General features: G+C 45.4%; 2 long non-coding RNA genes across 2 annotated transcripts; both read right to left on the reverse strand.

Moving 5' to 3' along the window:
- Positions 1-1,327: 1,327 nt before the first annotated feature.
- On the reverse strand, positions 1,328-14,885 carry LOC112846825 (uncharacterized). Its single transcript, XR_003220002.1, has 3 exons — positions 14,434-14,885; positions 14,009-14,149; positions 1,328-1,401 (listed from the first exon to the last, which is right to left on the reverse strand). It is a non-coding gene; the product is annotated as an uncharacterized LOC112846825 (long non-coding RNA).
- Positions 14,886-16,860: 1,975 nt separating this feature from the next.
- Positions 16,861-23,018, reverse strand: LOC112846843 (uncharacterized). The gene is made up of 2 exons (XR_003220024.1): positions 21,014-23,018; positions 16,861-17,122 (listed from the first exon to the last, which is right to left on the reverse strand). It is a non-coding gene; the product is annotated as an uncharacterized LOC112846843 (long non-coding RNA).
- Positions 23,019-23,969: the final 951 nt, after the last annotated feature.

Genomic DNA, 23,969 nt, shown 5'->3' on the forward strand with positions numbered 1-23,969 from the left:
CAGCTGCTTGAACAGCACAGTGAACTCGAATCTCCGTCCTTTGTTATGTCGAGCGTGAGCGGAGCGAAGCCGGAATAACTCCCGCTGGTCTCCTGCTGCTGATGGAAGCTAAAAGTTTAATGAGGAACTGAAAATGATGACTTTACAGGGCAGCGAAGTTTCCACTGAGGTTTGAACAGACTGTCACATGCACAAGGGTTTCATTTGGCACATTTGGACTTTGTCATCATGGGATTGTTGTGTGAGAGATGTAAAACACACGTGCGATTATTAAATATGACATCACTCTGAAATGACACAAATGAACTTTGAACTCATTCATTGGGTTCTATCGGTTACGTGTCCACTGTGTCCAAAGTCTGCTGAGAAGACGGAGGACTGATGGGAGGAGAACCTGTTGGTTCAGGCCTCCTCACGCTCACTTGAGGCTCTCTCCTCGTTTCCTGTCCAGATCTTCATTTTGACTTTGGCCAACTGTCACACTTTCCTTTTCTTGCTCCTTTCATTGATCCCTCTCAGAGTTTATGTGCAAATTGAAACTGCTGATAAAAACCTGAGGATGGAAACACACCTATTGTGCACGGCTCATCCCCAACTCTGCCAGACGACGACGTCTGAAAACCGAGGAGTCCAACAACAGTTTCAATTATTTAAAGTGCGCATGTGGCCGAGCCACAGCCCCTCGGCTAATGATGCCTGTGCAGACCGAGGAAGGTCAGACTAAACGATGTGTGAGAGTGAAGAGGAGAACGAAATGAAGGCGAGGCTGCAATCAATGCTAAACCCAACGTCTTCTGCAAAGAATGCTTGGAAAACACGTCTAAAGCCAATGTGCATGAAAAAAGAATAAATAAAGAGAAAGCTGATGTGAATTAGACGTTCCTGCTGCACCTGAACAGACCCCACCTCTGTGAAGAGCAGCAGCCTGGTGACTAATCAGTCCACAAGATGCTGCAGTGGAGGAGAGGAGAATAATAATGTGTGTGCTCTCCACCGTCTCCAGGATCTTTGGTCCGATCCACTTTAGACCTGGCAGGTAAGTTTCTGGGTTTGAGCTCATTTAGATGATTGTTGTCTTATTTTGGCTCAAACTTCCTCTACAGCATCTCTGTGTTTGTTTAAAAATATTAGAAATAGTTGAAAATGAAGTATTTGTAATATTTTTGATTGTCTAAAGCTTTGGCAGAGACATGACTGCACTTTATATTTATGGCTGCTTTAATCAGGATGAAGAGGTGGAGAAAAGTGCAGTCAACATGTCGTGTTGAAGAAGGTGGACCACACGCAGGCAGCGAGGTAATAAATAAAAACAGATCTTTTGTTTATTAAAGATCTTTATTCTTCCACCAAGGGGCAGAAAACAATGTCCATTAATCAGATGGAGAAAACTCCCGGGCAGGCCTGCAGGAAACAAACAGAACAATGCAACAAAGAAGTGAGAGGAGACAAAGGCTGTGAACACAAACACAGGAAACACAGCAGGAAGTAATCAGGAAAACAGGACAAGGGAAGCCAAATTAAATACGACACACACGAAACAGGAAACTATCAGAACATGGGAACATCCAACACGCTGATAGAGACTTAACCTAACCTCGTTGGAAACTCAAAAAACCCCCATAAACCTTACAGCAGCGGTCCCCAACCCCTGGTCCACGGACCGGTCTGTGAGTCGTTTGGTACCGGGCCGCGAGAGTTGAGGCTCGGCCGTGAAATTTATGGTTGTCGGGGTTTTTATAGGTTTTTATCATTATTTTGATACTGTTTTTATCGTTAACTCGGTTTCCCTGGCCCATAGTCTTCTTTTTTTGGTACCGGTTTTATTTTGTTGTATTTATCCACGAAACCTTGAAGGCCGGTCCGTGAAAATATTGTTGGACATAAACTGGTCCGTGGTGAAAAAAAGGTTGGGGACCGCTGGCTTACAGAGCACTGGCTTAGAGACCCAGGACCCTGACACTGCTCCGTCACCTTTTAACCAGCCACTCATTCTCTGTCACGTTCCTGCCTCAGGGCGGCGGTGGGGGTGGAGCCCATTACCAGATGAAGGTTCATTTCTCGAGGCTTCATGTGCACAACCGCCTCCTGTTGGTCAAACTCTTTATTGTCATTTCAAGTGTTTGTGATGGTGATCAGCCCCAAGAACAAAACAACACCTTTATTTGATTTTGTGTGGTTCATTTAGTCATCCATCCATCCATCCATCCATCCATCTGCTTCCGCTTATCCTTTTCATGGTCACGGGGGGCGCTGGAGCCTATCCCAGCTGTCTTATGGCGACCCTGGACAGGTCGCCAGTCTGCTGCAGGGCTAACGTAATGTGAGGTTGTCGATGTCAAAAACCTCAAATCATCAGATTTCAGTGATTATTTAAATAAATCCAGGGAACCTGATGACATGAGGTGATGATGACTATTCACTTTTTAATATTAAATATTTGTTTTGCCACTGTGATTGGACCAAGTGGGTTTCTTGCCGTGGAGAGCGAGCAGGCAGGAGTGCACAGGTGTTATACCTGTATGGGTTTGGATATAAGTACGTCACAGGCTAACTGGTGAAACTGAAACATGAACACCAGCATGCTGATGCTGTGGGGAGAAGTCTGAGCGTGTAGAAGACTCTGAGACTCCTGATCACCTGACCTCTGATGGGTTTAACAGCTGCTTGGAGGGAGGAAGAGCTTTGCTTTCTAATGTACAGGAAACAGTCAAACGAATGAGAAATGCTCGGACGTGCAGGTCTGACCCTTCCTTGGGTCTCTGCCTGTGGCTGGTGTTTGTGGCTCTTTCTAACGAGCAGCATGTTTTCCTTAAACACTGCTGGTTTCCCATCACACGGCTCCAGCAGACACCCGCTCACTCAGTCCTGCTCGAAACACTTTTCATTTCAGCTCAGAGTGATGCGTAACTTTTTGATAGCTTGTTAAGCCGAGAAATTGTTAATGACTCACTGCTCAGGCCTCCTGCAGCACAGACAGGCATGACTAATCAAACTGGCTGTTTGGAGGTCGGCTGGAGGAGAAACACCACAGACAATTGGACCAAGTGACAAATAAGTCCACAGTTCAAGAGCAGAAACAATTTGTTTGTGATTGGCTGATTCATAGTTTACTTCAGGTCTAAATGAGCCTTAATGCAGCGCTGACGTAAAGTCAGCATTCAGAGAAAACTGTGTGAGTGTCGTGGTCGACATCACGCAGTCTCCATTATTTCTGCTGCTTGTTAAACTGTACAGTTATCCCTCAGTCTTTAAAGTGGACCCTGTCCTCCTGCTTTAAGGCAGCCTGCTGATTTATGTTCCAACCCTCAGCTTTGAACACAAGCAGCAGCACAAATGGACTCGCTGGCTCTGAAGGTGTCTGGGCTCAGTCACTCAGGAGGAGATCAGCTGCTACTAAACATCCTGCATTTATCTTGATAAAGGCATAACTTAGATTTAAAATCTATTTGTTGAGAGAAACTGACCCAAGAGTGCAAATACAGAGACGGGGAGCCTGTCCCAGCTGGTCCCGGCAGCAGGTCGTCAGGCTCTTGCAGTCAAATCACATGTAGTAACACATCATTATGAGCTGTCACGCTGACCATCCTTTAAAATGGGCTTAACTCGTCCATCATAACCAGTTCTGACAGTTTCAGGTCCTTGTGTAGATGCTTCATTTTAAAAGCCTTTGTCCTGTTCCCACTCTGGGGATGTTTTCAAACACTGAGCGAGAGTGATGGCCGTACTGCTTATGGTTTTTACATAGATAAGAAGAATACAGACTACTCCTCCACCTGTAAAGCCAGCTGAGATGCTGTTGATATCTACCTCCTCCTCGGTGAGGTGTCCAACCAGGAGGAGTCCCCGGGACACAACGGAGAGATCAGATCTCTCAACTGGCTTAAGAAATCTTAATATTCCCTGTGGATGTGCTGGTGTCTGCAGAGACGGAGGTCTGCACATCTCTGCTGCCTCCTCCACCCAGAGCGGCAGAAAATAGACAGATGGAGGCTTCTGTAGACGAGGATGGATTAGGTTCAGAGAAAAGCTCTGTTTGCTTTTCAGCAGCTTCAGGTTGAAAAAGTGAAAAAGCTTTTCCACTTTAACAGTTTATCATCTTCCCAGGAACTTTTATGACTCTTATTAAAGAAACCAAAATCGGGCTCTGTGAGCAAAGAGGAAACCTTATTAAGAAACACGAGAGTCTGAAGGACATTTGAAGGACAACAAGAATCACAAAAGTCCTGAAGCTGCGACGTGAAGTTTATGGAAGCTGAAAATAGTTTTCGAGGACACTTCATACAAAACCAGAAGAAAAGTGCAGCTGTGGAAAATGTTTCCGGGAACAAATCACTTTGGTCGAGAGTGATGTGTAGATGGGGATTGTTGACCACATTTGACCTACACGAGCGCGCGCTCAATCAGATCCCAATTTAGTAAAACACAGAGCAGTTAGCATTTACAGCCGAGTGTTCCTTCTATCAAGTGCTGAGAGTAAAGAAACGATCAGCTCCGGCCTGGTTTTCCTGCAGCGTTCTTATTGTCACAGCCATCCTGACCCCATTTTTCTGACGGCAGTAATCACCTGGAGATGACCTGCAGTGTTTCTGACTGAACAAGAGAAAGCCATTACTGTAGCCCCTGTCCTCTGAAGCGGCCTGTAGCTTCAGCTTAACATCAGTCTGCAGCTGTACTCGGTTACGAGCATGCTTTCAGGACATTTATACACGAAACAAATACGGGCTGGAGAGATAAAGGTTTTCATCCCGAAACCCAAGAAGAGCCACAAATACCAGCCAGCCTCACACCGGCAGCGTTTGAAGGATGTCCGTGTGGCAGACAAATATCCAAAATCCCAATCAAATCACAGCAGGTTTGCTAAAGTCGCAGTTTGCTTGCATCGTTTCCATGTTTGGTGGAAGAAACGTCCTTACACTGAAATAAAGCGTATTGATGAGTGTGTTTTTAAGCCGTGTCTACATTCTGCAAAGCTGTTCACATATGAAGGCAGCTGTGGCCAGAAGCTGCTTCTGCTTCTGCTCTATTATTCAGCAGCTTTTCATCTTGGAAATTTCCACCAGGAGCATGATGGGAAATCAACTTAAAAGTACTCTAGCTGTAGCTGTGCAGATGGTGACCCCGAGTCTTCAGAAAACCCTGTGACCTTGTGTCTTTATGTGTGAGCGTGTCCGTCAATTTAGTCTTTTTTCATCTTTTTAAATCGTTTCCTGAGCCTTCTGTTGTGGTTGGCATCTGCTACCAAGGTCTGCGCATGAAGACAAAGAATTTCAGCTCAATTCAGGTCAAGGTTTGTTTTTTTGTGGTGCATAAAAAAAAAATTAGAGTTTAAAAGAATTTACTGTTCAAACATCTGTGCAGTTCATCTGATCCAGCAAAACAACCTTTTTGAAACACAACTTTATTCTGTCCTTATGACAAACAGAGAAACAGAGAAATGCACAACGTGTCCTTTTCTGTCAGTAACTCAGTAAACTTAACCTAATGTCACAAACTTCTGTGTGAACCTAAAGGAACTGAAATATTAAGATGTTATCACCTCTGCTGTGGAGGCTGACTAACACGGCTCAAAGTCTAAATAATTAGTTCATGGCTGCTACATTTACCTTCATGACAAATAATTTCATTATCTTACAAAATGTCTGCATTATTTTAAAAACCTGACTGAAAATACATCTGTAACCTGTAACAGTTGTTCTTTATCATTCAGTGGGGTTTTTTTTATATACACCAAACAGTTGCTTCATAGTAAAGACTCTACAGTAATACAGAGAAAACCCCAACAGGAGAGCTGGGTTTGCCGACAGTGGGAAGGAAAAACCTCCGGCAGATCCAGGCTCAGGGAGGGAGTATATTTCCATACGTCTCCAGCAGTTTTCTGGGTAATTAGTGTTTATTTAAACTATGAATCCGGCCTCTGTGATGTCCTCTGTTGGTTTATGGATCACTGAGCTAAGTGTTTTCGCTGTCGCCATCTTGGTGTTTGAAAGCAAACGTGATGAGCGAGGGGCGGAGTCTTGACTTTAGTCATTAGACCTGCAGCGTCTTTGGTTCCTGGAGCTGTGTCTATTATTGTAGCCTCTATATAAAGCGCTTTGAGGCGACTGTTGTTTGCAGCTGTATAAATAAGATTGAACTGAACTGGAGCGACTGGAGAGTTCAGAGAGATGCAGACGCGTCGAAGCAGCAGTCCGAGTGTTCACACTGCGAGCCAGCACAGGGCACACAAAGCCTTGCAGAGCTGCACAGCAACACTTCTCCAACACAAAGCTGAAGGAGTGTGTCCATTCAGGCTCGCAGAAGCCATTTATTGCCGCATTGACGCCTCATGTTTTCTGAGACTCCCGATTAGCCGTGCAGCCTGTTTTGTTCTTTCTCACCACTGACACCTAATAAATGCACACATCACTTTCCTGTTTGTATCTGCGCGCAGAGCTCTCCAAAGTGCTCTCTGTTTGATCGAGTTTAAATGGGGAAGCAAATGAGGCGACGTGAAAGTGATGTCGATATGAATATTGACTCGTGTATTAGAGTCAAGCCGAGCCTGGAGCAAGACAACATTAGTTTTCTCTCCTCTTTGTCTGTTTGTGCTTCTGCAGCCGAGAATCAATCACAGGTGCACGCACACGTGGCTGAACTCCAAACACGCCGGCAGCTGTTCTACACAGAGGACTGAGCCGTGCAGGCCGAGGTACTGCAGTACTTACCCTCACTGCACGGCATTTGCAGTATTTGTAGGATTTTACAGCCAGACTGATCATAGTTTTGACTGACATCTGCACACAAGCAGGTGAGGTTATCCACGTAGTCTGGTCCTGTGACTTTGCACATCTTTAAAATCTTCCTTTGGTGTCTTTGTGTACACGACACAGCACATAACAGAATCAATCAACCAGTAACAGGAGGATGGCTCCTAACAGCATGTCTATGGGAGTAATGGCAGCCGATAATGGTCCTTTAATGGTCTGATAACAGCTGAACTGGGCACTCAGTGTGTTCGTCCTTGGTGTTCTTTAGTGCGTCACTTTAGCCCATTGAGGCTTCAATAGATGTAAGAAAAATAATGCTCATGTCCACCTTTTATATACAGTCTGTGGTTGTGAAGTTGAGGGTCTATAACACTGGTAACACTGGTAACACTGGAAACCACAGAGAAACGTCGCAGGTCTGAACGTGTCCGAGGTGACGATGACGGCGGGACGAGCAGGCAGGCTGGTCTGAAGGACGAGCGAGCCCACCCGGGGACTGAGTGTAAATGAATCGAGGCTTAAAACAACTCAGAAGGTGCACACAAACCTGGTCCCGCTGAGCCGAACTGGCACCGATTTCAAACTCATTCCTCACTTTGTCTGTTTGCTGGCACCCCAAACAACAGCTCACAGCTGCCACAGACTCTGTGAATAAATGAACGATTTGTCTGTTTGTGTGAAAACTTTTCAATCGTCAGCTGCTCGCTGCCAAGAAGCCAGTCAGGGCGTTTGAAAGGCTGTAAATGTGTGAGAAGAGGCACACGCATATTAAATATACGGCAAAGACTCACAGCCGTGAAAAGTTTGATGTGAGTTAAACTCCAGTGAAGATTTTCCAGCTTCGGGAGGCAGCGACGGTGTGCAGAAGGTGCTGTGTGGCGATATGTCCGGCAGGTCCAAACTGATGAGCAACATGGGAAAATGTGACAGAGGGAAGGGCTTGATTAATGGTCTCATTGCCGGTTAGAATGCCCTTGAGCAAGGCACTCAATCAGTGACTGCTGGAGCTGGTCAGTCACCAGGAGGATGTCGTGGACAGCAGTCCCAGCTACAAATGCTGCTCGCAAAAATCCTGGATCTGATGAATCCCTGCGACTCAGAGAACAGACGCCTTTAAGGCAGTTTCTACCACACAAAGCTTCAACAACACATATTTGCTCAAAAACTGAAGCTTATGTATATCTCATGAAAGTGTGCAAAGATAAATTACACTGAAAAACAGACCAAGCTGCAGTGGTTTGGAAAGGCATCAAAACTGAGGCTCACTGAAGCTGTGAAGTAATAAATGTCTTTATTTCACTGGACTGCAGACATTTCAAAGATACATCTGTGTGTGTGTGTGTGTGTGTGTGTGTGTGTGTGTGTTGGCTTTTTCAGAGCGTACAGACACAAAGAAACAAACAAAGCGTTTATAGTTCACTCACAACGTGTGCGACGCAACATTTTCTTTGTGACCTCGAGGGCCAAAGGTGAACACAAGGAAGCACAACACTCAAGCCAAAAAATATCAACAATACTGAATCTCTGTTACCGTCAGTGAGAAAACCAGAAGGAGACATTATTTCTGAAGACATCAGGGGTCCGTTCTTCGTACCTCGCTTACCTCCAAGATCAAATCATCGCGCCAACTTTGAGCTCGCTAATCCGGTTCTCCGAACACACCTGTTGTTGACGATTAGTATAGCTGGATGAAGCAATCTGAGATCACTGGGTGGCTTAAAAGGGGCTACGCATCGATAGTAGAAACATTGATCGGCAACCCTGTGATTGGTCGGCGAAGATGTCGAAGGCGCGCGCTCAGTATTTTACGGCAGCAGACCAAGAACTCTTGATCGAGGGATATCAGGAGTTTCAGAGTGTAATTAAAACGCAAGGGAACACTGCAAAGGCTGCAAAAGCAAGGAGAGAGGGCTGGCAGAAAGTTGCTGACAAATTAAACTCGTAAGTAATTTATTATATTATATCACATTATATCCTCTTTCACATTAGAGCCACAACAGGACCCACTAGAACATGGGAACAAGTAAAAGTGAAATATAAGAATATTCTACAGAATGGTAATATTTATCACTTATATTGCTTTTAGTCTCTTGAAAAGAGACCCTGAAATAATCTGTTTGTTTGTTTATAACAGCAACCAAGAAAAGGGCAGAGCAAATAAAGACAGGTGGTGGTCCTGCACCCCCTCGTCACACCCCGGCTCTTTGTACTGTGACATTTATTGACATTGTGGGTTTTTTGTGTGTAGTTTTACATAACACTCCATCACTTTTACCTGTTCCCATGCAAGGAGTGACTGAAGCATGCACAGTAAGTTGGGAGATATATCTATCTATCTATCTATCTATCTATATATATATATATATATAGAGAGAGAGAGAGAGAGAGAGAGAGAGAGAGTGTTAAGTAAATAATACCCTGACGGGAGAATCGATATCTCTCTATGAGCACACCGTCGCGCTGAGCTAAAGGATCCTGTCTATCCCGCAATATCCGCTGAATTCTGTAAACTCTCCTTATCAATCTTGCACCTTCCTTGCTCGCGTACAAACGGACAGGACATGGCTGCGACAGACTTCCCAAATCCACCTTCGCTTTTTTAGCCGTGGTCTCTCATCTTGATTACACGTAGTAATTTACTATTACTACTCTAAAATATGAATCTGACATGATCTACTACATGTAATAGAATGATTATAGTACATTTCCCTTTTTTTCGGAAATGACCTGTATGTATCTGTATGAAATCAATAAAAGAATCAAATACTGCATTATCTTTAGTTACATTGATAATATTTATTTATGGTAAAACAGTGGCGACATATCGCTGTTGCTTTCGTATAAATGAAGCGGACATACCTGAGTGGCCGCAATCTAATCCTGTTTACATAAAGTAAGCCTGCTCCCGAGCAGGTTTACGCTTACGGATCTGTTGCTATGACAGCAAGTCCCAGATGAGCTTCGGAGAACCGAACGATCCAAGATCACGCGAAATCGTCAACAATCAAATCCGGCTAACTTACTTAGTGAGGTACGAAGAACGGACCCCAGGTCCTCAAAGAGAGGAGACAAAACTAAACTCTAACTTAGGACCAAAACAATCAGCACCAGAAACACGAGAGCTTTATGATCTTGTTGAAAACCTGTTTTTTAATCCCACCCTGGCATCAGTGCAGTGTCCTTAACACCTCCATCATCGCCTGTTCAGCTACAGGCCAATTCAGAAAAACGACTGTTAGTAATGTCAGCCGGCTGTGCTGGTTGACTGTTTGCATATGGAGCTGAAGTAAATGCCAACAGTCTTTTTATTTCCACCTTTGCATCGCACCAGGAGCACTTCAGAAGACAGCATGGAATCTATATCGAGTCTCTTATTTTGAAAATTCAGGGGATGTTGTCATACTTCCTTCTGTAAAAGATGATCCAAACACCACAGTGGCGAGCCAGTGCTCTCAAAACAAAGAGTTTTAATAACACACTCCGAATGTGCAGGAGGAGCCGGAGCGCGGGCAGGCACGGGAATCTCCGGAGACGTAGCTGACACACCAGAGACTTTCAGATCTGAGAGGGATAAACACCGTTAGTGGAGTGAGGAATATGGGTGAGCCTGCTTGCTTGGACCCCTGAAACAGTCTGTCAGATGGTGGGAGGATGAGCTGGTCTGCACATACTGCAGGTGAGCGATTAGTGACGAGGAGCAGATCTGCAGCTCCGCCCACCACAGACAAAAACAGGAGCGGCAACTGAGAAGTCTAAAAAACTCTCCTGTGACTTCCCAAAAAATGACGAGGACTCGGGAAAAGTGAAGGATCCGTCTGCTCTGACACAGACTACTACAACATCCTGGACTACGTCTCCCATACTTCTGTCATTCAACATCTCATTCTGTGAAATGCTGCTTGCTCTGCCGTCTCCTTATTTTGGACAAAAACTGTTTCAGTGCTTTCATCTGGAGATTCTTTAGATGCACACGGAGGCTGTTCTTACAGACAAGCACCAGAGGCATCACCAGACTGCTGTTAGCCTTAGTTAAAGCCAAGTCATTCAGTTTTCTGATTTATTCAGACTCACTTTTGCTCCGGCAGCAGAAGAAATGACTCAACTCTGCCACACAAATAAGACGATGCATGAATCTTCAGTCCAATATAAAAGTAACAACAGCTGAACTGTTAGCTAAAGCTAACTAGAACAGCAGAGCAGCCAAAGTGCTAAACAGACTCACATGGAAGAAATTATTATAGTGAAAATATTTCAAACCTTTTTGAAATGAACAGAAACGAGGACACTCTGTGGACACTCCTGTGTTCAGTGACGATGATTAGCTGAGAAACAGTGCAGCTGTGACATGTTGGTGCAGCCACAGATTAAAAATGAAGGTCTTTCCAAAGCTGATGACGTATTTCGGTGCCCAGCGGAGCCCCTCATGACTGAAAATAAAATCTGTAAAAATCTTTCATATTCACAGCAGAGCCGCTGGACAAAAAGTTCGACGTGGATGTGAAACATTTCAGTGCTGTGATGAGGCGTGAGTGGGCGGCTCGTCTCAGCAGTTTAATATTTTTAGTTTGTCTCGTTCACAGAATTCATATTTCACTGTCTTTGTGCTGCATGCATCATCCTGCCTGCTGATCAGCCCTCCACCTCAGCACGCCCCATTTACCCCGGCCTATTTATTTCAGCCAGCTTAGAGCTTCACCTTTAGCTCCTCTTTTCTTCTTCTTTTCTTTTCTCTTTGCACAGCGTGCTTTCACAGTGTGGTCAATGTCAAAGAAACCTTTTCAGATTTTCAGGGAACAGCCAATCAGGAAAAGCTGTCTGAAAAAGGGGAGGAGCTTCTTTCAGAGAAGCTTTTGAAAGGAACAAAAGCCGTCGGTTGTTTTAGTTTTCAGATTCTGAACATTCAACATTCAGAATCAGAATACTTTCATAATCCCTCAGGAAATGATGTAAAGACAGATTTGACATCATGTAAGCTTTTAAATCAAACAGACCTCTCCGATGCGTCCTGATGAAAATATCCATGAAGAGTCTTTTTAAAAACGCAGCACACTAAACGCTCTCGTTTCTCCTCTCAAACAGATGGACAGCAGACGACCTGAGGCGACATCAGCATGCTTCAGTGTCAGCAGGGCAGTCTGGTCCTAACCCATTACGAGCTCTAAAAACAAGTAAAAGCACTTAAAAATCAATTACTCCAGTGTTTGTCACTTCCACTTTCTCCAGCAGCACATCCTGCTTGGCCAAAAAAAGTTTGTGTCTGTTCTCAGAAAAACTTTAAAAAGTTTTCTGTCATATTTTTACTGATGGCTGATAAACAGTTAATGATCGAGCTGGGGTCGCTTGGTTTGAGCTGATGTTTCCAAACCAGCAGAAACACTTTGAAACGGGCAGCTGGCCTCGCCCCTCACTCGGCACTTTAACCTTAAGTATTTTTTGGCAGGAGCTCCTAGGAAACAACCATTCATCCACTGTTCTGCCCAAGTTATACATGTTGACTCAAACCCAGCTCTCCTGAGTAAAAGCTCACTGTTGCTGCCACGTTTTATTTCCTGTATGGATGTCTTTGCTCTTCATACTCTTCACTTCTTTATGCCAAAAATACCTCAAAGTCACCGTCACTTGTGAGCTGCTGCAAAGCCTGAAAGCCTGTACAGGCTGTAGGTCCCTCTGTGAGGTGTGATCAAATACCGACAGCCAATGAAAATTTGTTCCTGAATTGTATTTGGCTGATTTCAAGGGCACGATGTGCGGGGAGAGAGCTAAAAATATCAGCCATGAAAGCTGTCTGCACATGTCTGAGAAGATGATTGAGAGGCTCAGGGGTTATCTCCTTTGTTCCCTGAATACCAAGGCTTTGGGGAACAACTGAACAAAAACAGAAATGAGAGATTCTGATTCCCCAGAGTTAAAGTTTGGATTAGTCTTAGACCTCAGAGAGTTCCAGCTTTTTTGTCCTGTTACACCAAAAAACATGGGGTCTATACAAGCTTCATGTTATGATTGCTGATGATTTCACCTAAAGGGAACTTTTGTAGGGAAATGACGGGGAACTAGACACCTGTTTTTGCAAAACCACGAGAACTTGGAGTTTGTGTTTTTCCTATTTTGTTGTGCTTTTATTGTTTCAAACCTGTGACAAAACATGAGTGCCCTTCCCCCAGGCTGGACACCTCTTCCTGTTTAAACGGAGTTCGCTCTTCCCACCGTTGCCAAATGCTTCTCATAGGGTACTGTTTGATTCATGTGGTTTTTCTCAGTAACACTGTAGAGTCTTTAACTTACAGTGACTTGTAGGTTTGAATGTTGAATATTATCTTACTTTAACAAGTCTTTCAAGAATAACACCCTGGAGTCTGTGTCCCGTCTTCCTCCCCTCACCCCCCTCACCCCTCCCTGAGCCTGGTCCTGCTGGAAGTTTCTTCCTCTTAAAAGGGAGTTTTTCCTTCCCACTGTTGCTAAATGCTTGTTTATAGGGGTCTCCTGATTGATGTTTCTCTGTGTTTACCTTAGACAGGGGTGTCCAACTCCAGGCCTCGAGGGCCGGTGTCCTGCAGGTTTTAGATGTGTCCTTGATCCAACACAGCTGATTTAAATGGCTAAATTACCTCCTCAGCATGTCTTGAAGTTCTCCAGAGGCCTAGTAATGAAATAATTATTTGATTCAGGTGTTTTGACCCAAGGTGAGATCTAAAACCTGCAGGACACCGGCCCTCGAGGCCTGGAGTTGGACACCCCTGACCTTGGAGCATAAATTATACATATTAAATAGAATGAAATAAACTCTGTCTTCATCAAAAGTCACGTGTTGCTTGTAGCTCTCCTAAGTTTGATTTCACTTGCTGGCTCACTCAGACATCATCTTTCCAAAAGCCATATTTGCCATAAATGAGCCACAGTCAGCCAAACCGGAGCTTTAGCTGAGCTGTGAAGAGCTCAAACATGAGCGAATGTGTGTGTTTTCCTAAGCGAACCCTCTCTATCGGCGCCGTGCGTATTTTGGTCGACGGGCTTTGATGTCACTGCATTATCTAACACAATAATTACCATGTGAGCAGATTTGCCCGCAGACCTCTTCTCGCTTTAGCTGATGCTCCACATAACAAAAGCAGCTAATAAGGCAGCTTTGAAGTCTGCTGAGGTCTAATTTGTCCCCACCAAACGGTCACAGGAGCCCCTCGGCCGTCCGGGGGACTCCAGTGTCCCATCTTTGACTCTCCGTGTCCTACGCTTATCTCGCAAATAGAGTTTCCTCCCATCCTTACCTCCACCATCTTCTAATCTTAAGGCCTTCCTTCCAGTTTGGGGATGCTTCTTCTGTCACTCCTCCGGCTTTGTTTTCATGTTGGCAGATGGCGAGGGGACTCCGGCAAAGCGACGTCTTTTCTCGCCAGTGTGCAGTAAACCTGAGGAGGGGATGAACAGTACGAGGTCATTAATGATCCAGCAGCTCGGTCCAATTTGGCTGCTCGGCTGTTTATATGTGTGCAAAGAGCAAAGAACTGTCTTTGAGCTTTGATCGGGCTTTTTCCCCCGTTTTATTCGGCCAGGTGGTAAATGGCTCTCTTTTCACAGCCAAAACCTCTCAGCAGATAGATGTGCAGATAGATAGATAGCCAAATGCCACAGAAAGAGAAGCAAAATGTCCATAAAGAGATATGAAAAGCCCATAACGAAGATGGATGATTACCTGCGGTCTCCGATATGCCGCTCCACCTGCTGTCCTCCCCTCTGTGTGACTCTCAGCAGATACGACCAGCAGACGTCGCCTCAGGAGCTTCTGGCTCTGCTGCTCGTGCCTCTGTTAGCAGCTTTGCTCTCTCACTGCTCTGGTCTCCGTTCATCACTAATGAGACGAGCACACTTTCTGCACATGTTTCTGTGCAGGTATGACACAGTCAGGGCTCCCAGCCTGGCCCTCCACTCTGGAGTCAGTGCACAGTTTCCCCAAGAGCAACTTCACCGACTGTAAGCTGTAAGTTATCAGTCCGCATCTGTAGGCTGTCATGCAGACGCTCTGTTAGTACAGTGACCTCACAGCAGCCATGCTATTGGTCACGTGATGTCATTAAAATGCTCCAAAAGGCTCCAACAGCACAAACACGGTCCAGAGGTCCAGCTCAGCTGAAGCTAGCAGACAGCTAGCAGCTAGCACGGTCAGTCAAAGAGGCCACGCCCCTAATAATCATTGAGTTATAAAAACATTCTTCTCCTCTTAAAGTTGTTATTAAAGGAGCAAATTATCCACAGAGACTAGAGCAGTTTGCTTGACCATGAGCGTCTGTGGGGACGGACTCACTGCTGGAGCTTCTGGTGGACACTGAGGGACTGCAGGCTTCACTGTCAGCCCTGGAGGTTGCTGCTTCTCTTTTCATCGTCTTGGTTCTGATTAAAGTGCCCATGTTGTGCTTGACTTACTGCTTTGATAGCAGAACACCACTATGATGAGAGGAGCAGGATTTTAAACTGGATTAAACTGGATTTAACATGGAGCCAGTATAGGAGAAGCATGCTCTCTCCTTCTCGTCCCCGTCCCTGATTCTTCCCTCTCGACAGACATGAAGCAATAATTCTGTGTTACATACAAATATGTGAAATCAAAGTATATGAAGGATATGTGCTGAATGTTTAGCACATTTCATTGGACTACATGTCACTGAATGTAACATTTTACATTGTGCTTGTGCACAAAAATGACATGAATATTTTAGATGTAATTAAATGAGTCAAAGTCAGCGTTTGGTTTTTTCGTGTGTGTTTCCTGGATGAGGTTTTTTGCAGTTTAGTGATGATGTGCATTAACTGAGTCATCGTGTTGGAGTTGCTGATTAAAGCTGTAATCATCCTGGCCCTTTATTTATCACTGTTGTGATTTTTAATGCTTTACTGTGTCTCTTTGTGCTCCTCTTTGTCCTCGCGTTTCTTCAAAAACAAAAAAGTCTCTTTTCTGGGTGTTATATAAGTTTTATGAGCTCTTTGGTAATCCTGCCTCTGGTGTCTGAATCCGAGTCCTTTGTCCCGAAACACCCTCGGCGCCTCTGCACTTTTATCTCCTTGAACTTTTTCTTCCTCCTCCTCCTCCTCTTCTCATCACCTGCTTCATTCTATTCAGATCACCCTCTCTCCTCCGCTCCCTCCTCTCCTGTCTTGTCCACTTACAGTCATTTCCTCCCTCACCCCCTTCCTTCCCCTCGCTGTGTCCCTGCTCCTCGTTCCTTTATTTTCTCCATAATCAGATTCTCCTCAGAGGAGCCCTCCCCCTCACAGCTCTCTCCCTCGTCTTCTCATCCTAGCACATTTTCCCTGCGCTTCATGCCTCGTAGCTCTGCACTTCGTGATGTGCTAATATAAAGAAGAATCACCCTCATGTTTATGCACACCCACACATGCAGCCAACAGGAGCATCCCCACAGATGCTCTCAGAGACGGTTCCTGTTTGTTTGCATGTCTGTGGAGCTCTTTGCAGAGGCAGTGCTGCCACAGGAAGTTTAAGCTTCTTTTCAGACGTGGATGCTCATCGACTGCAGCGCACATATGGGCTCCCTGCAGGAGTCCCGCAGGCTTATTGAATGTGTCTCGAGAAGATCGCAGTCTGATGTTTTAATGCAGTCAAGCGTGTCAGTGACTGAGCTGCTTCTGAAGGTAAATGGGCCGATGTGTTTGAACTTTGGAGGCAAAGAAAGAGAGAAGAAGAAAAACCTCACAGGAGGCCTGTTTTTGCACATTTGTGGTTTCCAGACGATGAACCCTGATGACTTGAGCTCCATCGTAACAGCTCCACCTTTGTGCTTCAGGGTGAATTTCATAGTCATGATCCCCAGTTCAAAGTTGGTGCTAATATCAACCTGTTGGCTGAACAGAGCCTCACAGAGATGCTGATTTTCCTTCAGAGAGAAATACTGCAGTTTCACCTCAAGTCAGAGTGGATGGCTAAAGGAGCCATTGAGGTACGAGCTCAGACACCTGAGAGTCAGGGGGTCTCGGGATCACATCTTTTATTATTTGCATTCTGCTGTTTTCACTGAACAGTGAAGGCATGGATCACAGAACGGGATGGACACTCAGATTTGGGGAGTACCTGCAAGATCAAGGATGTCTGGTTCACGAGAGGGGGAGATTGATAAATGGACCGGTAGATCCAATGTGAAGAGAGAGCTGAAAGTGAAGGCAATGTTGTGTTTTTATTGGTTCATCTATTAGCCTCGGCATGACCACAAGCTGTGAGTCGTGACCTGAAGAATGAGATTGTGGATACCGGCAGCAGAAATGAGCTTCCTCTAAAGAGTGTCTGTGCTCAGCTGAGTCATTCAGGAGGACCTCACAGCAGACAACAAAGGAGCAGGAGTTCTTCTGGATGAATCCGAGGCAGGCGTTTCCAACTGAAAGGAGACCGAGGACACTTACAGTACAATCTGAAGCATCTTTGCTTAAACTGCTCCCCCAACAATTCTGATCTGGATAAGTGATGGAAGACATGAGAACCAAACTGAAACAAAACAACTCAAACTAGATGCAAAACAACAAAAAAGACACAAAGAAGTGCAAAAAGACAAAAGCTGGAAGCAAAAAACTCAAAACGAGACACAAAACAACCACGAATAGAAGCAAAGAGACACAAACAGCCGCAGACAGAAGCAAGACAGACACGAGGAGATCCGGTCTGGTTATAAACAGACGCGCTGAGCGGGAAAATATATGTCATTGACTACAAATGACACGACTTTGTGTCTCTACCAGTCTGGGGGCATCGTTCCTCAGCAGGAGTGTCGGGGCCCTTTCATGAGTCTGGAGCACAGTCGCTGACTTTTCATTGTTCTCGAGCACAGAGAGAAAAATAAGCCATAAACGCACACAGAGGGTCTAATCACGACTCCATCGCAGTGAAAAGACACTGCAGAGTATCTTGTCGCAGAATTGTTTCCGTGTATCTCGTTCGTGCATCTTATCGGTGAATCCACACTGCGGCGAGTAATGAAGATAAAGTCGGGGTAAACGGGGAATATTGAGATGGAGTGTGTTTTCTGTCTGAGCCACATGCTGCTATCGAGACTCACGCTCAGAGCCTTGCCCGAGGACTCTTAAAGCAGAAAGCCGAGCTTTTTAACAGAAATGAGTGGAGAGAATATAAAAGATGCTGAGGTGGGGGTAACAAAGGCGTTCCTACCCTAACATGAATCGGTCAATGGAAGCTGCCTTTAACCATGAACAACAGCAGAACTGCAGTCTGTGCATGCACTTTTGTCAGGTGATGGAATCTCAGAGAAGAAAGCATTTCTTCATCTTGTGCTGATTAATTATTGAATTATTGATAATTAATGCTGTTTTATCTTATGTTACAAACTGGGCAGAGGGAAACTGGAACAGGCAGCAGCTCTGTGGTATTTATAGCCCCACAGCTCTGAAGGTTCTGAACGAGGCGAGGAGAAATGACTGTGTAATCCTCCCGGCTGTGTACCGTCCTCGTGATGGATAGAATAATGTGTGAGAGAAAGCAATGTGTGAAGAAGACAATAATTAAGCCCCGCAGATTTATCAGCCCTCTGCTTAACCCATCCCCAGCCTCTCCTCCTGTTACTGTATCCACTTTGATCTCTCCATCTCTCTCCTCCATTTCATCGTTTTTCTATCCACTTCTCGTCCTCGCTTTCCTCCTCTGGTTCTAAAACTGACTTCAGACTATTTATGTCTCAGATTCAGATGTGAAGCCAGAGAGAAGCAGCAAAATCTGCAGCAACTTTTTAATCTGGAAGCATTTCAGACTGTTTCTCCTTCCACTATTCTTACGCAGATCCTGTTATGTAGAATCCGTAATAAGACCAGACCTGCCCTGGTGCAAAAGTAAGTGGTCAGGATGCAGATGACTAGTATAAAACATAGATACCATACCAGCTGGTCTGTCCTCGTGTCCTGCTGTAGAGCCAACATACAGATCCATGCTGAAACCAGAATAAGCTGGTGCATGTCTCAGGTCCTGCAGCCGACACTTAGACAACAGCAGTTTTTCTCTGCTGAAAAAACTGGAGCGCCCCCTCTGGGCTGGGAGAAGTTTGCCCCAAACGGGGGGCCTCCCTGGGATTAGTAATTATTATGCTCCTAACTGCCTAACTGACTGAAATTATTGGTAAATCAAGTATAATCGTCTTTGGGTCTGACTGCATGGACTTTACAATGAAGATATTTCACTTCATAGCTCCCCCTACTGGAGGCCTAAGGCATTACCAGCAGAGCAGCGCACAATCAACACAAACTACTGATTTCTGCTCTTCTGTTGTTTTGTGTTGGTGTAGTTACGATCCAGTGGGAATGCATGACACACAATGACACACAATGGAGTGTGTGTTGGAGGTCAGAGGTTAACGTCACTGCTGCCTGATGGAAAAAGGCCTCACTGAAACACTTCACAGGTGTATGATCTCTCTGTGCACACCGCCAGTCCACCTGTGGCTCTTTCTTCACTAAACCTTCCTTCTGTGTGTGTTTCTTCACAGCTAATGACTGTTTGTTGCCCTCCACCCTCCTCCAAGGCTGGACTGAGAGGACAACAGGAGCTGCAGATAAACAGCAGCTCTAATGAACAATCAATCTATTCAAACTATAATTGATCTGTTTGTTCAGGGGAATCAGCATATTTGATTAACAGACACTAGAGGAGGTTCAAGACGAGGTCAAAGCGCTTCTGAGGAGGCGTTGTGCCAGCGCCAACCTCACTGCAGACATATGAGATACACGATGCTGAGGGCTTCTCATCACCTGCTGATATGTGATGGATGGTTTTATCCCACCGTGTTTGCTTGGATGCACCGTGGGACGCACCGGAAATCACATCCTGGGTGTGTCTGATGGAAACCGGAAGGAGGAGAAACCCGACAGGCAGAACAGTCCAGTGCTTTCATTAAACCGAGGCAAAAACATCAGAGACGAGTGATCTGACAACATGACAAGAAACTGGAGAAGACGGTAGGTACATATACTGGGGCGGACATGGGAACAGGAAACATGTGATCATGTGGGTGCAGGGAGTCAGGAGTGTTTTGTGGATCAGTCACAGGAATATCAATCATGTGACCGTGGCTCACGTTCAGCTTCACCTGTTCGCTGATTCCTTTTATTTTAAATAGTTTGTTTTTTCTCTCTCTGGTTGGATTAAGCATTAAAACTGAATAAAGTGATTTCTATGGAGGTTTGGATTAAAATAAGCTCTTCCACAACAGGAACCCTGCACTTTGAAAAAAGAAAAGCTGGGAGCAGCAGACTCAGCTCACATGCAAAGACCCGAGCTTCCCAGACTCCTGGAGACTCCTGGAGACTCCTGGAGACGGTCACTGTTGGAAACATATTTAACTGCATGGTCTCTGCAGTTCTCTCGGATTTGCTGGATATCAGTTTTTGGGCCAAGTCCTGATTGACGGAGATCCATTCCTGCCTTATCAGTGCTCCTAGGTGATAAAGGTTTGTGGTCCTACTTTTCAAGGACTGACAGTGATGGATTCTTGATGGGATTAAGATCTGCAGATATTCCTCGTCACCTTAGTTATCACTTTTGCCTTAAGATACGGAGCACCATCAAGCTGGAAAATGTGCAGATTTTTACAGAATTCCTCCTGGAATGCTGACGTTGGTTAAGGATCAGCTGTGTCCCTCTCAGGATGTGGACCCAAATGCAGGATCCCGGAAACCAGGAGCGAAACACAGCTTTAATGCTGAACTCGTTCAAAAATACAGAACAGCAGTTGAACAGAAAACACAGCCGAGGGTAACTAACCTAATGAGTTTGAAGGGGAAGCTGACCGACACAAGACACACAAAATAAATAACACACACACACACACACACACACACACACACACACACACACACACACACACACACACTGTGTTTCTAACTCTAAGGGAGGGAACTCCGAGACAATAATTATCAGGAAGAAGAACCTCCAAAAACTGTGGTTGATAAGAATGAAATCATGATCGCACAGAACCCGGGGACCGTGACAAAGTCCGTCTTTGAGGACATGTTTAGAGAAAAGGTGGAAGGACGAGCAGAAGCCAACAAACTCTGCTCATCAGGAATTAATCACCATTTTGTGTCACTGCCAAAACTCTAACCCATGACTGTGTCAGCTTTATATTACAGGAACCGGGTAAATGCTCATTTTAAAGTTGGGCTCTAAAACTCCCCCAAAAATCTGAACACTGAAGGACAATAACTTCATGACAGACTCTCACTGTCAGATAAAGACACCCAAGAAGACCTGCTGTGTGACTGAGACGCACCTGTGGCTCTGAAGAAACGCCATCACCTGACTGAGAACAGCAGCTGCAGCTGCAGCTTCCACTGACCCGTCAATCTTGTGCCGATTGTTGCTTCTTTGACAATCTGGCCTCCAAACTGAGTCTCAGGTCTGCGAGTCTGCTTCCATGGAAATGACATGAGTCTCCTCTCGTCTGTGAAGCTCACCGCACCAGTGACTCAGTTCAGTTGTCCACCTTCGTTAGGTCCAATCAGCCGAGCGTGCACCAGCCCTGCGAGCTGCGTGGCCGAATGCCAGATCGGTCTTTATTACTCAGCCGAGCCTCAGAGATGAAATAAAACTGAACGAACAGATGCGCTCGCGGCTATCTCCGCAGTCAGCTGGTAGCACAGCGCTCACTCTGAACCTATGACCTGTTTTTTAAATGCGTGTGACTGCGTGTGGAGGCGAGCGACCCGCTGCAGCCTTTTATTGAGCCGCTGTCATTCTGCTGCTTTCTGCTGATTGATTTTTGAGCCTTTCAGAGTGTTGATGTCGCCCACGACACTGATCGCCTCATGACTGTCAGAGTTTCTCCAAACAGCCACAAAGTTGACTTTTTAAAGTTTTAAGGGTCCCCGGGACAGAGATGTTACCTGTCATGGACGAACTCGGGGGTTACGCAGGTCACTGGCAGCATGTAAAGATCTCTCCCTTTGGCCGTTAGACGCCTCTCGGTGAGCAGCGTCAGAGTTTGATAGTCCTGTCCTGCTTCCAGCCCTCTCCCTCTCGCTTTGTGTTCGGGGACTCGACTCTCGCTCTGACACTTTGGGAATGGACTGCCACTCTTGCCTTCACCCTTTGTCTCCATTTCACTCCATTTTGACTCGCCTAAAGCCAATCTCTCCCTCTGCCTCATTCTTTGTCTCTCTTGCCGTCATGCTGCGTCTCTGACTCCATTTCTTCGTGTCACTCAGCAGAACCCGAGCGCTTCGCTGACCTTTTCCTTCGTCGTCTCTTCCTGTCACAGAATCTTTGAATAAAACATAGACCAAAGACATTTTCATTGACCTCTGGCACCTTCGATGCAGTGTGAAGTGGCCACTTTCACACCTTATAAAAATCTGACCGAAACTCGTGAGAATAATCTACAGTCTCGCCCTCAGGCTAAAATCTGCACAGGGAGCTCAAATTGAAAGAAGCGATCAAATGCCAGAACAGGATTACAGCGATATGATCATGTGATCCAGAGCTTACCTCGCATACCGAACAGGAGAAATAATGTTCGAGTGGACGGCGTGGATAAAGTGTCTGCAGCGTTGCACTGCACACACATAAGGAAAAGCTTTGCTGCTGTCCTAAATGAATGCATTATCTCAGTTCATGTAGTTACTGCAGCCCAGATCACCCGTCAGGTAAAGCGTGCAGTGTTACTGCATCCAGTGTGCTGCATAACTACAGTTCACTTCACACCAAACTGCAATCAGCAGGTACAAAACCACAGCCCACCAACAGGTCTGTGGAAACAGCATCACCACAGCCTCACACTGATAGTAAGAGACTGAAATTTTTTCCTGATGATGAGAAATGTGAATTTTTAGAAGCAACCTTTTTTTTTTTTAGCTTGCTGCAACATTTCTCTCACGGTCCTGGGTCCATTTATTAAAATATATATTTGATTCTGGGTTTGTTTGTCTTCCCTCCTCTTGTATCGGCTGTATTTTCATGTCTGTTTTCTCTGTTTAGTTTCTCACTTCCTGTTTTATTTTGATAGCTAGTAGTTCTCTGAGCTTGGCTTGTCTCGTCGTCCATGATTTAGTCCAGCTGTGTGTTGTTCTCTCCAGCTTCCCTGATTACCCTTCAGTGTATATACAGTATGTTGCTGTCTCCTCTTGTCCTTTTTGGCCTTATATGTGACCTTTTAGTGCAAACAGCCTTTTATTCTCTGCAGGAATGCCCTCAGTGATTTCATGGGATGCATGATTGTAACTACAGTCAGATCTTCAAATGTCTTCACAGTGCTGCAAATTCTGCTTTGGATAAATTAATAAAGCTGGAGTTCCTGTTGGTCTGCGTTCCTTCGGGATTAATAAAATATATCTGATTCTGAAGTTTAGGCCACATCCATCAGAGCAGACCTGACAGCAGCCATGTAATGGACTGATAACATCCAGAGCAGGCGAGCTGGCTTGTCTTTACTCTTTATTATGTGTGCAATGAGCAGCATGTTCATTGCCTTCATCTGCCACGAAGGCCTCGTTGATAAACCCGTTATCTGCTGATGTGCAGCGAGTCATTAAAACTTATTAGCCTGACGAGAAGCTGAAGCTTGTAGTCTGAGCTTTCAGACCCTCCTGCACCTTCACTGTTACTCTGGGAGCTCCTCTGCTTTTTATCCTGTCAGAGCCGGAGCAGAGAAAGAGGCCTGTCAGCTGCTGAGTCCTCTGCACAGTCCCCAGCAATCATACTGATTAATCACAGGGCTGCAGGGCCACTTCGTATTGCTTCTTAAACCTCCCCTACAGTTGGAGAGGTGCAGTTTCCCTCGAGGCGTTCGCTTCACTTGGCCCAACAATGGCTGTAGCTCACCTCGCTCCATCAGTGCTGTGCGACTGGCCTCGGGCTCAGCAGTCCATCTTCCAGAGTTTCATTATACAACAGTTCATGTTGCCTTAAAAAGATATCAGCCTGAGTGAGACTGACGCGTCCGCTGCTCCTTTCTTTCCTTTCTTCTTATTTATTTGCAAAACACAAAAGATGAATAAAAAAATATATTTTAAAGACAGTTATTGTGATGAAAGAGAGCCCAGCCTGCTGAGGAGCTAGCAGAGCATTACAGTGATTTATAATCTAAAGCTGACCATTAGCTGAGTCAGCACAGGGAGGATGACACTGAGCTCAGACGCTCGACTTCTGTGTGTCGCTCACCTTTGAGGTGGGCACACGAACGCAGCGACACCAGTTTCTGGAATCTTCACTTTAGTTTAAATAACCTGAAA

Source organism: Oreochromis niloticus, linkage group LG5 (assembly GCF_001858045.2).
Source record: "Oreochromis niloticus isolate F11D_XX linkage group LG5, O_niloticus_UMD_NMBU, whole genome shotgun sequence".
In the NCBI taxonomy this organism is placed as follows: Eukaryota; Metazoa; Chordata; class Actinopteri; order Cichliformes; family Cichlidae; genus Oreochromis; species Oreochromis niloticus.